We start from the raw sequence: 11,928 nt of genomic DNA, 5'->3' as shown, positions 1-11,928 counted from the left end.
GCAGTTGAAAGCACATCCCATAAAGAGGCGCAGATGCCTCTAGAAAGCCCGACTGATTGGGCAAAGGCTCCCAAAGCCAATGACCTCGAAGAGTGCGAGGCGAGCGATGAAATGCTCCCCCACTCTTCTGGTGTACCACTTTCGGTGGTGATAAGTGGCCTCAATATGGTTGAGGACCACTCGAATAGCTCACCTCAAATGAGGATAAGTTCGCCTGCCTGACTATCCTGATCCACATTCACCAACTGGCGCCCCTCATTGCCCTTGGTCGCACAATTGCCAAACTGTATGCCGGGTGTCTCACCACCCGGTTGCAGAGATGGTAGGGCTACCAAACATTTTTACAAATCTTTGAAGAACACGCAGCAGCATCGGGAGCAAGAATGGAGACATGCGATTATGGGACGGAGGTGGCGCACTGGAAGGAGTTGCAGCAGTTTGCCGGGTAACGGCTCAGCATTTAATTTGTAAGTGTCACGGCTGTCTGACGTCGCTTTTTATACCGTCCAGCCGTATGTTAGAAATGTTTCATTCCTAATATTATTTTCCATTATTATTAGTAGCGAAATATATGGTAACCAGAAAAAAAGCAAAGCACTCCGATTTGGAGTGTTTAGTGAAGCGTTAGGCGAAGTGCAATTTCTGCAAGCTGTAGAAGTCCTAGGACTGTCTCCTGGTTGGAACCAGGAGACATCTCACCGAAAAGCTTGGAAGAGCCCCTCAAAAAAGCGACCCAGGTGGCCGAAAACCCATTACTCCGACAATTAAGCCTACTTGAGAAGGTGGAAGTGGTGAAAACCAAATTATGCGCCCCCCGCCTTCTACGTAGCAAGTCACAAAAGCTCCGACTTGTCGGCGTCAAATTGAGCACCCTCATAGGGAGTTTCCTCTGGATAAAAAAAACAGCGCCGGTAACAAAGACAGTCACCAGATTACCCCCGACAAGAGTTGGGTTAGGGATACCAAATGCACCATTAACGGCACGAACGCTCGCAGCAAAATCAGTTACCACATTTACCAACGCGAATCACTCCGTGGAAAGACCGCCATAAGATATTATATCAGCACTCTGGATCGTTTCGTAGCAGCGGAAATCTGGAAAGGCCCAAGAGCCGAAATTCTGCTTCAATTCTATAAAGCAGCAGACAACACCAAAAAAGCGATACAGGAGCTCTGCCCGGAAACCACATTAACAGAAGTAAAACCAGCAGAAGTAGGCGCAGCAATGGCCCTGAAGGAAATAAAAATGGACGAATTAACGAAAAGTGTCCATGGACACCAGGACCTGGACCTTTCGATGCGCTCGGATGCATGCTGGCGTTCGACTGCGTATTTCACTCGCTACGCCTAAGATTCCTGTGCATTCGTGGTCCGGCACAGTCTACAAGTTGACTGTTGTTTTTTTAGGGGCGAAGCTCCTTAAGCCGTGGGTCTGTACATCCTCTGTATGTAGCCACCTCTCGTTTAGTTCTTGGAGTGTTCACTAGATGACGGTACTTGTACATCCGGCCATATGATCCGGCGCTCGGAGTCGCCGGATGGACAAGGCTGCAGAGCGGCGAGCGCGCAAGGCGGCGGCAGCGCGCGCTCGCAGACAGAATCCCGATGTGCGAGCCCGCGAGGCAGAAGCGCTCCGTGAAGCTGCGTGACGCCGCCGCCAAGATCCTGCCGTACGTGAAAGAGAGGCCGCAGCGGCACGGCTGCGGCGTGAACAGGATCTGCAGAACGTCAGAGAACGGGAAGCGGCGAGAAAGCGCGCGTATCGGCAGGCAGACCCCGATACAGTGCGAGCTCGTGAGGCGTCTGCAAAACGCATCAGGCGAGCTCAGCCCGAAGGTGCCGACGCGCGGTTTAAGCGAGACTTTCTAGACGTTTCGTTCGGCCATAGTTGTGGTGTGTGCGACAGATTGTGGTTCTCAAACAGTCTAGTCACAATATCTTCCATCAAGAACGACCAGGCTCGCGCCAATGCCATTGCCGTTCTCCAGCGCGAGTTCCCCACCGGCAGCGGTGAGTACAAGGTTTGCTCGAGCTGTAGAGATTCCCTGGTGGCGGAAAAGGTGCCTCCTATGAGCGTATCTTACGGCTACACGTACCCACCCAAACCGGACCACTTGCCACCTCTGAACCCCGTTGAGGAACGACTGATTGCGCCTCGTCAACCGTTCATGAGCATAAGGCGGTTGACACACGGGAGTGGTCAGTACGGCATCAAGGGGCAAGTGGTTAACGTTCCGATAAACGTCCCCAACACGGTGCAATGCCTACCTCGGAACGTTCCGGACGACGTGGCCATCGACGGTCATCTCAAGCGCCGGCTCGTGTGCAAACCGTCGTATAAGAAAGGTCTCGTTAAGAAACGTAACATCCACGAGTGGCTCAAACACCTCGAGCATTCTCCGTTGTACAAGTATCTGAAAATCCGAGTGGATTGGAGCCGCCTCGCGAACGTGCAAGACGACGGTGACGTGGACGACGACGAGTACCGATGATTTCCCCTCAGGAGCTTCGCCCCACTCATAATCATTCACCCCGTGGATATGCTGTGATTTTTTTTTTCAAATCATTGGATGTATACTTTCTAGATTCACCTCAGATAATTTATTGGAGCGACTTCAATTGCGTGCGTGATTCGGACGCAGATGTCTAGGGCCCTGGCAGGGGCAGGCCGAATGGCAACGCTAGGGAGCTAGGTCGCCTGGTGCGGTAGTTCGCTACTTCTTCAAGTGTATAAAGTGCTTCATGGAAGCACGTATGTTTGGACATGGCGTCGCGGGGCACCATCAGACAATGCCGATGTACCGCGAGGTCTATCAAGCTATCTCCATATTGCTGAAGTGCGTTCGCTCCCACCTTCGCAAATGTACGTCAGCGACCACCGCCCTTTAGAGCTAGCGTTAGAGCCGTCCACAGGAACTTCGTCAGCTCGAGGCCCATGGCATCTCGACTACCGCGTTCTAGATGATCTTCAGTCGAAAAATTGATTATTTCGGGCTGTGAAGGCTTCGCTTGTAGGCGCCGATCCAGATGACTGGTATGGGCTAAATAAAGGTGCAGTGGCGTCATCACTGCAGTGCGTCTGTGAGAACGCTCCGGGCCCGCATGTCCCAAGAAATGGCGCTGTTGGTGACGAAGATGCGCACTGATCTGTGCAGTCCACCCCCGACGGCCGTGATGAGCGCATGGAGGGAGCAACTCGTTGAACGCTACCAGTGGCTGGTGTGCGCTTCGTCGCTGTCAGCTGCCGCGTGGGTCGGCACCAGGCCCGGGCGGTCTCCCAGTAGAGTTTTACTTCTGGGATCGCATTAGACCCTTCATTGACGCGAGTTCTAGGACGATTTTTTGATTATTGCACCTTGCCGCTTTCTTTCCGCAAAGGGCACATCACACTTCTGCACAAGAACAGTCCCGCGTAAACGCAAAAGATTTGCATACCATAAGACTGATTTACGTTGATTATCAATGATTATGCCAAGAAATCTGTGAGTCTTCTCATAAGGAATTATCTGGCCATTTATAGAGATGGCGTAGGATGTCATTGATAAAGATCTCTCATGCAGCCCCCACGTAACCTACTCGGAACAGCGTTTGACAGCAATCTCCCAGCTTTTCAAGTTTCTGGGCGGAAAGACTTGGGGAATGTCGGTACATGCAATTTTGGAATTGTACCGGGTTCTTTTTCTGAGCTTCTTCAGATACAGTTGGCCCCTTACTGACCAACACTTGCCAGGCAAACCTTCGTACTCTACAGGCTATTCAAGCTCGGGCTCTAAGGGTTTGTCTTGGTTTGCCGAAATGCACATCAACAGTGGCGACTATTCCAATCGCCCGGGACCAACCCATACAAACGCACATTGTGGTGGAAGTGTTGAGAGTGCACATTAGGCACTTTGCCCGGGCCCGTTGCCATCATCTGGCAACACTACCGTCAAAAAGGCCGCAGGCATCATTTTGCACTATGATTTCGGTAGTATTACACTCGTCTTCCATCAGGCTTCTCCCCCTCAACTAAGCCATCGATTCCTGCATGTTTGGATCGACCTGCAGTGCACCTCACCGTACCAGGAATCAGAAAGAAATCTGAGCTGTCACCACCTGCTCTTAAACAACTGACTCTGCTCCTTTTGCACAAAAGGTACGCCGACCACATACATATTTATACGACGGATCGGCAACTGTCCAATGTTTGTCTGGAGCCGTTGTATTCCCAGCGAAAGCCACCACCATCAGTTTCAAGACGTGTCACCCAACGACATCGACGGCTGCGGAACTTGCAGCTCTTCGCGCTGCACTTCGCCTCGTCAGCCAAGAACAACCTCGAAGCTTGTCAATATTCAGTGACTCGAAGGTAGCACTACAGTCTTTGCTATTAGCCCTGCGACGTGGACCACACGAACACCTGGTATTCGATATTAGAGAAAATCCATATCTTGACTGAAAGAGGACACCAGTTGACATTTCAGTGGCTTCCAAGTCACTGCGGCGTCATAGGAAACGAAAACGCCGATAACGCTGCTCGGTCGGCTCTTCAAGGCGACGAAGAGGAACCAATACCGTTATCAACGACAGATGCCGCTCGAAAACTTCGAATGCTCACCCGTGATCTCACGTTATCCTTGTGTAACGCAGGAAGTTTTCAAAGCAACCGGCTACACAACTTAGACTCCTCTCTACGCCCTTGCATCCCAGCTGGACTCTGCCGTCGAGAAGCTACCCTACTTTTTTCGAATATGGCTAGGAGTGGCCTTTACTAAGTCTTTTGCATTCAGAACCAGATGGGCCGACGACGCCTCGTGTGATGACTGTGGTAGCGAGGAGACTCTTCAGCACCTTCTCTGTGACTGTCCTCGCTACAGTTTACAGATACGATCGCTCGTACACGCGATAGCGCATTTCGACCAAAGACCTCTAACAGAGGAACTTATTTTAGAATGCCGACATCACAAGCCATCGCAGCGGAGGGCGACGAGGGCACTGTTGCAGTTTTTAAGGGCAACAGACTTGGACAAGCGGCTGTAGCCTCAACAGATGTTTATAGTGCTGCTAGTGCTACTGTGCTGTGCCACCTGTGACCGATTGTGCATCTGTACTCCGTTCTTTCTCTATCTCTACTTTCCTGTCCCTTTACCTCCCCCTCCCCTCTCTCCCCAGCGCAGGGTAGCAAACCGGATCGTCCCATCTGATTAACCACCCTACCTTTCCTCTTTCTTCTGTCTCTCTCTCTACATTCATTATAAACTGTTAGCCTGTTTATTTGTACATCGATTTAGCGAAATCTTTCATTCGCTTATTGCGTGGAACCAGGCATGCTCGGTTCCGAGCCGCGAAATTCTAGTCTCTCTTATGTCACTTGACATCATCCAGTACACGATCAGCCGCCGTGCTCCAGGTTTGCTGGTTTCTCTGGACCAAGAAAAAGCTTTTGATTACATGGAACACGAATATATATTTGGCATGTTGGACGCATTCGGTTTCCCCAAAAACTTTGTCCAACTAATTACAGCAATGTATACCAATATAGAAAGCACGTTGTTTCTAGACTCGCGCGAGAGCAAACCCTTCGCGTTACGCCAGGCGTCCGTCAAGGCTGCCCTCTGTCGCCAGTTTTGTTTATTTTATCCTTAGAACCCTACCTAATCGCTATAGAAGGTCATCCGGACTAGAGGCCTGCCAGTCCCTGGTGCCACTCCCTTTGTTAAAGTAACGGCGTAGGCTCACGACATCACACTGTATGTCCACAATGAACAGTCACTTCTATATGCCGTTAATATCTTCCCGAGTACGCATCAATATCTGGTGCAAAGCTCAACTATTGGAAATGTAAATATTTATTTATTAACCGGTTCTCCAAGCGCACGTCTCCATATCGCTTCACCACTTCAGTGGCATCCAGTGATCAAAATCTTCGGTATCTCTTATGAATCACGTGGCATCTGGGATGGCATGTGGAAGCCAGTCATGAAGACATTCAAGAGCAGTGTTGAGGCAGCCCGAGATTTTGACTTTCCTCTTCTTGAACGGCGATATTTAACTCAGTCAGCCTTCCTACGAAGCTTTTGGTACATGTGTCATGTTGCTAAGGCACTCCTTCAAGTCTTGAGGAGTGCGCAAAGCAGTGCCAACTCTTTTTTCTGGGCAGGTGGCACTGAACTATTGGCGCGACCGCGGCGGCCTCTCCTTCCCTAAAGTCTCGGTCACAGCCTCCATACTGTTATTGCGCACTCTAATGCGGACCCTAGTAAATGATGACACTACTGCGCAGACCCTTGCAAAGTACTTCCTTGGCACGTCATTACGAGTTTTGCTTCCGACGAGTGCGGTGAATCGTGGACCTCAGTCGGCGGATGTGCCTGCAATATACAAGACAAGCGTAGCCTTCCGTAGACACCTGTCGGCTACGTGTCCGGACGTCGACATCACCACCGATAAGGTCGTCGAAATAATGGGCGCTGTCCTCCTTCCCATGGTACCCCCTGGCCGGCGTCCCATAGCACACCGACTCCAATGGAAGTGCATGACCACGGCGACGCTGCCTGGCCACCTTCATGATTTTATTTGGAGACTGGGCTGAAGACTGCTTCCAACTCGGGACAGGCCAGAGCACTGGGGCGTGGTACGTGTCTCCACATGCCCCAACTGCATGTCGGTGGAAACAACAGACACGCGACAATCGAGTGTGTCGTCGCACGTGTATTTTGGCGCGCCGTCCATGCGGGGTTTAGAGGCCACGGCGTACGGGAATTTGTATCTGCTGGAGGGTTGCCGCGCGGGCGTTTCGCGGGCCTTCTGCTGGTAGCAGCTCTGTTTAGCATGTGGCGCATTCGATGTGAAGCTGTGGCAGGCAACTGTCGCCGTCGTGCAATATGGCCTATAATGAGCTGTCTGAGGTGGGAGACGGTCAGCTTCCTCTCGGATGAACTCTTCTTTCTCGGAGAGCGTGAGTTTCTCTGCCACTGGTCGTGTCCATTTGTTGGGGTTCAAAACGGGCGAGTCCATCTAATCTTCCACCCGGAGACGCGATAATAGCCAGTTTCAAAATAATCCTTGCTTCCATTTTTCCATTTCCTTTTCTTGTTTACAATGTTCTTGATATTGATGCATGCAAAGTGTTCATATTATATTGTATAATGATGTATTATCTGTTTATTTGTGTACATAGTTCTATAAGTTATAGCTGTGTATTATCTGTGTACATAGTTTTACGGTGTCTACTTATGTATTATCTGTGTACATAAGCTCGTACATATGATGTCTTTTGTTATTTCTTGTACATAGTGTAAATAAACTTTTTCTAAACAGTATCTGTTTTTCTCAGCTTAATGCTTGATAGGGAAGATGGGGTGACCTCCCCTCACGGACAAGATTAGCAAGATTTAGTGTCACACCTACCATTCCCCAACTTTCAAGCGCCTCAAACACCAAATCACGCATTTAAGGAGTGTACTCCTGCAAAAGCAGTGTGGATAGTAGCCTCCACTCACTTCAAAACTAGGTTACTATGACAGGGGAAAGAAAAACTCCTTTTGAGAAATTGTTAACCATAGTAATCACGTTCAATCCTTCGAAAAGGAAAGGACTTGCAGAAGTCAAGCTAAAAACTCAGAACGCAGTTTATCCAGTATTAAACAAAACGAGAATATGGATGAGTGAAATTCTAACCACGGAACTTACATTGAATGGACTATATATATTCCTGAGGAAATGGCACGCAAAATTTTAGATAAAGGAAAACAACGTGGATGTCACATGTGAGTGCCGCGAGGTGCCGCTAGAAGATCAGGGCGGCCACCCAAGCCCCGTGAAGAAGTGAACGGGTGCATGAGCACGGCGGCACGAAGGCGCGTCTCGCAGTGTTCGAACCAGGCGAGCAGCAGTTCCGAGCTCCTGGAGTGAACGAGGCGAGAGGTCCTGCCAGGCGAGACATCCGTGGCAAGGTGCGGATGACCGTGGAACCGAGCGTGGACGAGGGCATCCGAGGAACCAGGGCTTCTGCTGCCAGTGCTCGAGACGTTGGCTGACCTGAGGGCCGCCGGTCCCTGAGCTGCCGCACCTGAGCTGTGCCGAGCAGCGTTCGTCTGGCACAGATGTGTGCTAGACGCGGTCCTCAAGTGTGACCGCCGCACGTGGGTTGCGAGCGGCGTACAAGTTGGGCACCGAGGCCGCGCTGGACGTGCGACTGTATCACGTCGGTCGCGAGCGTCGCGTAACAGCCGGACACCGAGGCCGTGCTGCTGGACAAGGCGTTCCCTGGCTGCTGCCGCTGCTGCTCCCGAGCGTGCCGAGCCCAAGAACCGTGCTGGACGGGCACTGAACGCGTCGTCGTCGCAGCCGGCTCGAGCACGGGTGCTGTGACGACAGAACCGTGAGCCTCGCCACACGGGACTGTCTCAGCCTGTTTAACCTCGTGTGCTGTGTGTGGACATACAATCTGCAGTTACGCAGCCATTAACCATCTGTAGATATATACTTTTAAGGTTCTTTTTGTTTTTGATAAATGCTCCCAAACGACTCTCTTTCTTACGCATCACTGCGCACTAGCGAAAGTGCCGAACAGTCCTAAACACTACAGTGTACATTCCGATTATTCCTTATTATTCCTTACGCTCCTGCTCATCAGTAAGAAAACATGTGAGCTCCCAAGTGCACTCACAAACCATATGTATGAAAAATTCGGGGTTGCAAAGATCATTGTGTGTAAATATAAATTGTATAAGTGCGTCAATTCTTACTAGAGTACGTGTATATAAACAATGTATGTTTGAGCGAGTTATAACTTGATTGTATAGTGTGTATTAGTGTGAAACTTAAAATGCGCAAAGATGCATCTGTATTGTCGTGGTTAGTGCTGTACATATATATGTAAATTAGTATTGTAACCACGGCAACAGCATTATGCCATATATATGTTTCAAATCATGAGAGTGTGTGCAATAAAATTTATCTTTGTTAGTTCATCCAAGCGACGTTAGCCTAAATCTCGGCCACCACTTGCTGGTGGCCGGGGTCATCTACTACGAGTGTCGGCGTTTTGCGGTTGGCGGACGTTGTCATCATGAGTAGCCAGCCGACCCGGAAGGCCTACGCCTTCAATGTTGTCCCTAGGGGACAAGTACTGAAGACGTCGTCGACGCGACGGCTTCGATAGTAAGCCTGGATGAGGTGTACTGCGTCCAGCACTTCAGTGGACGCAACCACCAAGTCACCGTGAAGAGTGAACCCGCCATGGCTAAAATCGTCGACGCCGACAGCCTCGTCATCGGGGAGGAACGCGTCTCAATCGTACCACTGAGCTCGCATGTCACCCAGGTAGCCGTTATGTTTCTCCCGAGCCGCGTCTCCAGCGATACCCGGGCTCAAGCTCTGTCGCCATATTGCAAGGCGATTCAGATCAGCCGAGGCCTGATGGGCTCGCGTCCCGCCGTCACCACTGGAACGCGCTACGTGCGCATCGAGACGACACCCGGCACTCCTGTACCCAACTCCCTGAAAGAGGCAGACCACGGAGTGACCTGCGACTAGAAGGGAATGCAGCGGGTCTGCCCGCGTTGTGTGTGTCATCGGGCTACTTCAGGATGCAGTGCACGGCGCCCTTCTGCGCTAGGTGCGGCATCTACGGCCACGTCGGTAAGGGTTGCGTTCTACCGTGCCGCCGCTGTGGAGACCCGCATGAAACTGCGGCCTGCTCACTACGGTGTACCTACTCGGAGGCAGCGTATACGCTTCAGTCAAGTACGCACGCACCTGACTATCCCAGCAATTCGCCGGCCACGTTGGCTTCCACTCAGGAAGATCTGGTACAAGTGCCACCAGCTGGAACGCCAGCAGCGTCTCCCGCGAGCCCTGAACCTGACGACCACGAGGGTGTGCTACCGGCTGAAACACCGTGTCCCGTGGACATACCCGGTAAACCCTTCGTCGAACTCTCTTCATCGCGAGAGCCCACAGAACACAACGTTCCAGAGGCTGAAGTGTCCCCTTGCCTGCCCGTGGATTCTTGTCAGCTCGTGATCAATGCGACGCCCGGCCATGAGGACGACGCGGCGTCCCTGTGCAACGAGTCTACCACCTCTTCGTGCGCTTCCTCGCCAAGGATCGAGGAGGTCATTACTCCAAGAGACTTGAGTGACAGCAGCCCGGACATTATTTCACTCTCACTCTGTCTCTCTTCCTTTCTCTCTCTGCGCCTCCTCTCCTCCCATGCTCTCCTTTCACTCTCTGCCAGCTTACGATCTTTCCAAGCTCGGCGATGCTGCGCACGGCAACGAGACCAACCTAGCGAGGCTTTTAACAGCGCACCGGGTGCTTCATCTGATCAGACGCATCTCCTCCGGCCCGCACCAAAACTGCCCATTTACTCGTCCGAACAGTTCTGCAGCCTCGTCTTGTCTATTCGGCTCAATTCCAGCACCTCACGGCTACAGATTGGGCCCGTCTAGAATGCGACAACAGGGAAGCGATTCGCGTTATTACTGGTCTTCGACGATGCACGCCAATCCCGACACTTCAGGAAGAGGCGCAACTAACACCATTGACGAGCTGATTCATCAACGCCGTCAAGCAAAGGATCTAAAGCCATCCTTTATGCAACCTGCTGCTGACTTATCGGCATACATGGGCAGTCCGGTTTCTACCTCGCCATCTTCGGTAGACACCCTTCCACCCTGGGACCACCAGCAACTTACTGACAACAAACCCATCGGCCGCCTCCGAAATCCGGTCCCTCGCCCATCGGCTACCTTCCGCCGCCACAAAGAAGAAGCCGATGCCGCACTCCGGACAGGTTCACTGATGGCCTACACCGATGCGAGCTGCACGGACATACAAGTGGTTACGTCCACCGTGGTGCAAGGGCGCCCATCCATAAGTGCTAATTATGTGTACCGTCTGACAACTCCGGTCGCATCGGTCAGTGCTGAGCTTTTGGCCATACGACACGCAACAAACTTCGTGACAGCTGCTTCCACGTCGCCAGCACCGGTTATAATAATACGCACTGACTCCACCTCGGCCATAAAGGAGATTCGGAAGGTATACAATGCCCACCCTGTCGCAGACGAAATACACCGAATGACTGCACAGATGCACGGTCAGATTCAGATACAGTGGATCCCACGGGACACTATTTCTGCTCACATACAAGCTGACACCGCCACCCACAGTGAGCGGCCACTAGCTGTGGAAGCACCTTTCCCAAGTGACCCCCAGGGCGATTTCCTCCACCACAAGTAGATTCTCCGCCTCACCACACGAGATTTAATTCCACCGTGTGGTTCAAACCTCAGGCAGCCTTAGACGCCAGGAGGAGGTGGTGTTGCGGAGACTCCGTGTGGGGGTGGCGGTCACCTATGCCTGGCCACAACACCTCCGTGGATCATTTGCGGATACCTGCCCATATTTCCCAGCTCAAGCGTCCGCGGCAACAATCAAACACCTGTTGTGGACATGCCCTGGGCTAAACCAGGTACGACGGCGGTACCTGCAAACAGTGGGCCTTCGTCCTACGCGACCAGCGGACTATGATTCATGGCTCTATGGAAGCAACCTTCGAGCACTATTGCTGTTCATCGCAGAAACCGGCCTACATTTCTATATTTAATGGTTTATGCCGTTGGGCAAACTTTCGAAATAAAAAAAAAACAGCTCCGCTGTAAACTCCAACAGTAGATACGCAGCACGTACGCAGTAAAAGCAACTCACCTTCACATTTGAAGGAAACGGAAAAAAGAATCGAAGCACCAACACGGAAATGTTGGTGCGCCCTGTGCGAAAGAATGTACTCTATTTTATGCACACATCTTTGATTTCGATATGTGGCGAATGCCACATATCTCGCTCTCTGGCCCGTTGTTATTGCCATCTCGTGCCTCTATATCGATTCATCCCCCTCCCCCCTCGAGGCCAGCGTGGCGCCGCTATGCGTCATAATTG

The 11,928-nt window shown here is 51.6% G+C and overlaps 1 pseudogene; it reads left to right on the top strand.

The window, feature by feature from the left end:
* Positions 1 to 1,405: 1,405 nt before the first annotated feature.
* LOC125946767 (uncharacterized) lies at positions 1,406 to 2,751 on the top strand (annotated as a pseudogene).
* Positions 2,752 to 11,928: the final 9,177 nt, after the last annotated feature.

The sequence above is a fragment of the Dermacentor silvarum genome, chromosome 7 (genome assembly GCF_013339745.2).
Source record: "Dermacentor silvarum isolate Dsil-2018 chromosome 7, BIME_Dsil_1.4, whole genome shotgun sequence".
NCBI classification, from domain to species: Eukaryota; Metazoa; Arthropoda; class Arachnida; order Ixodida; family Ixodidae; genus Dermacentor; species Dermacentor silvarum.
Note: the sequence above shows the minus strand (reverse complement) of the source record. Positions and strands in the feature narration are given on the sequence as shown.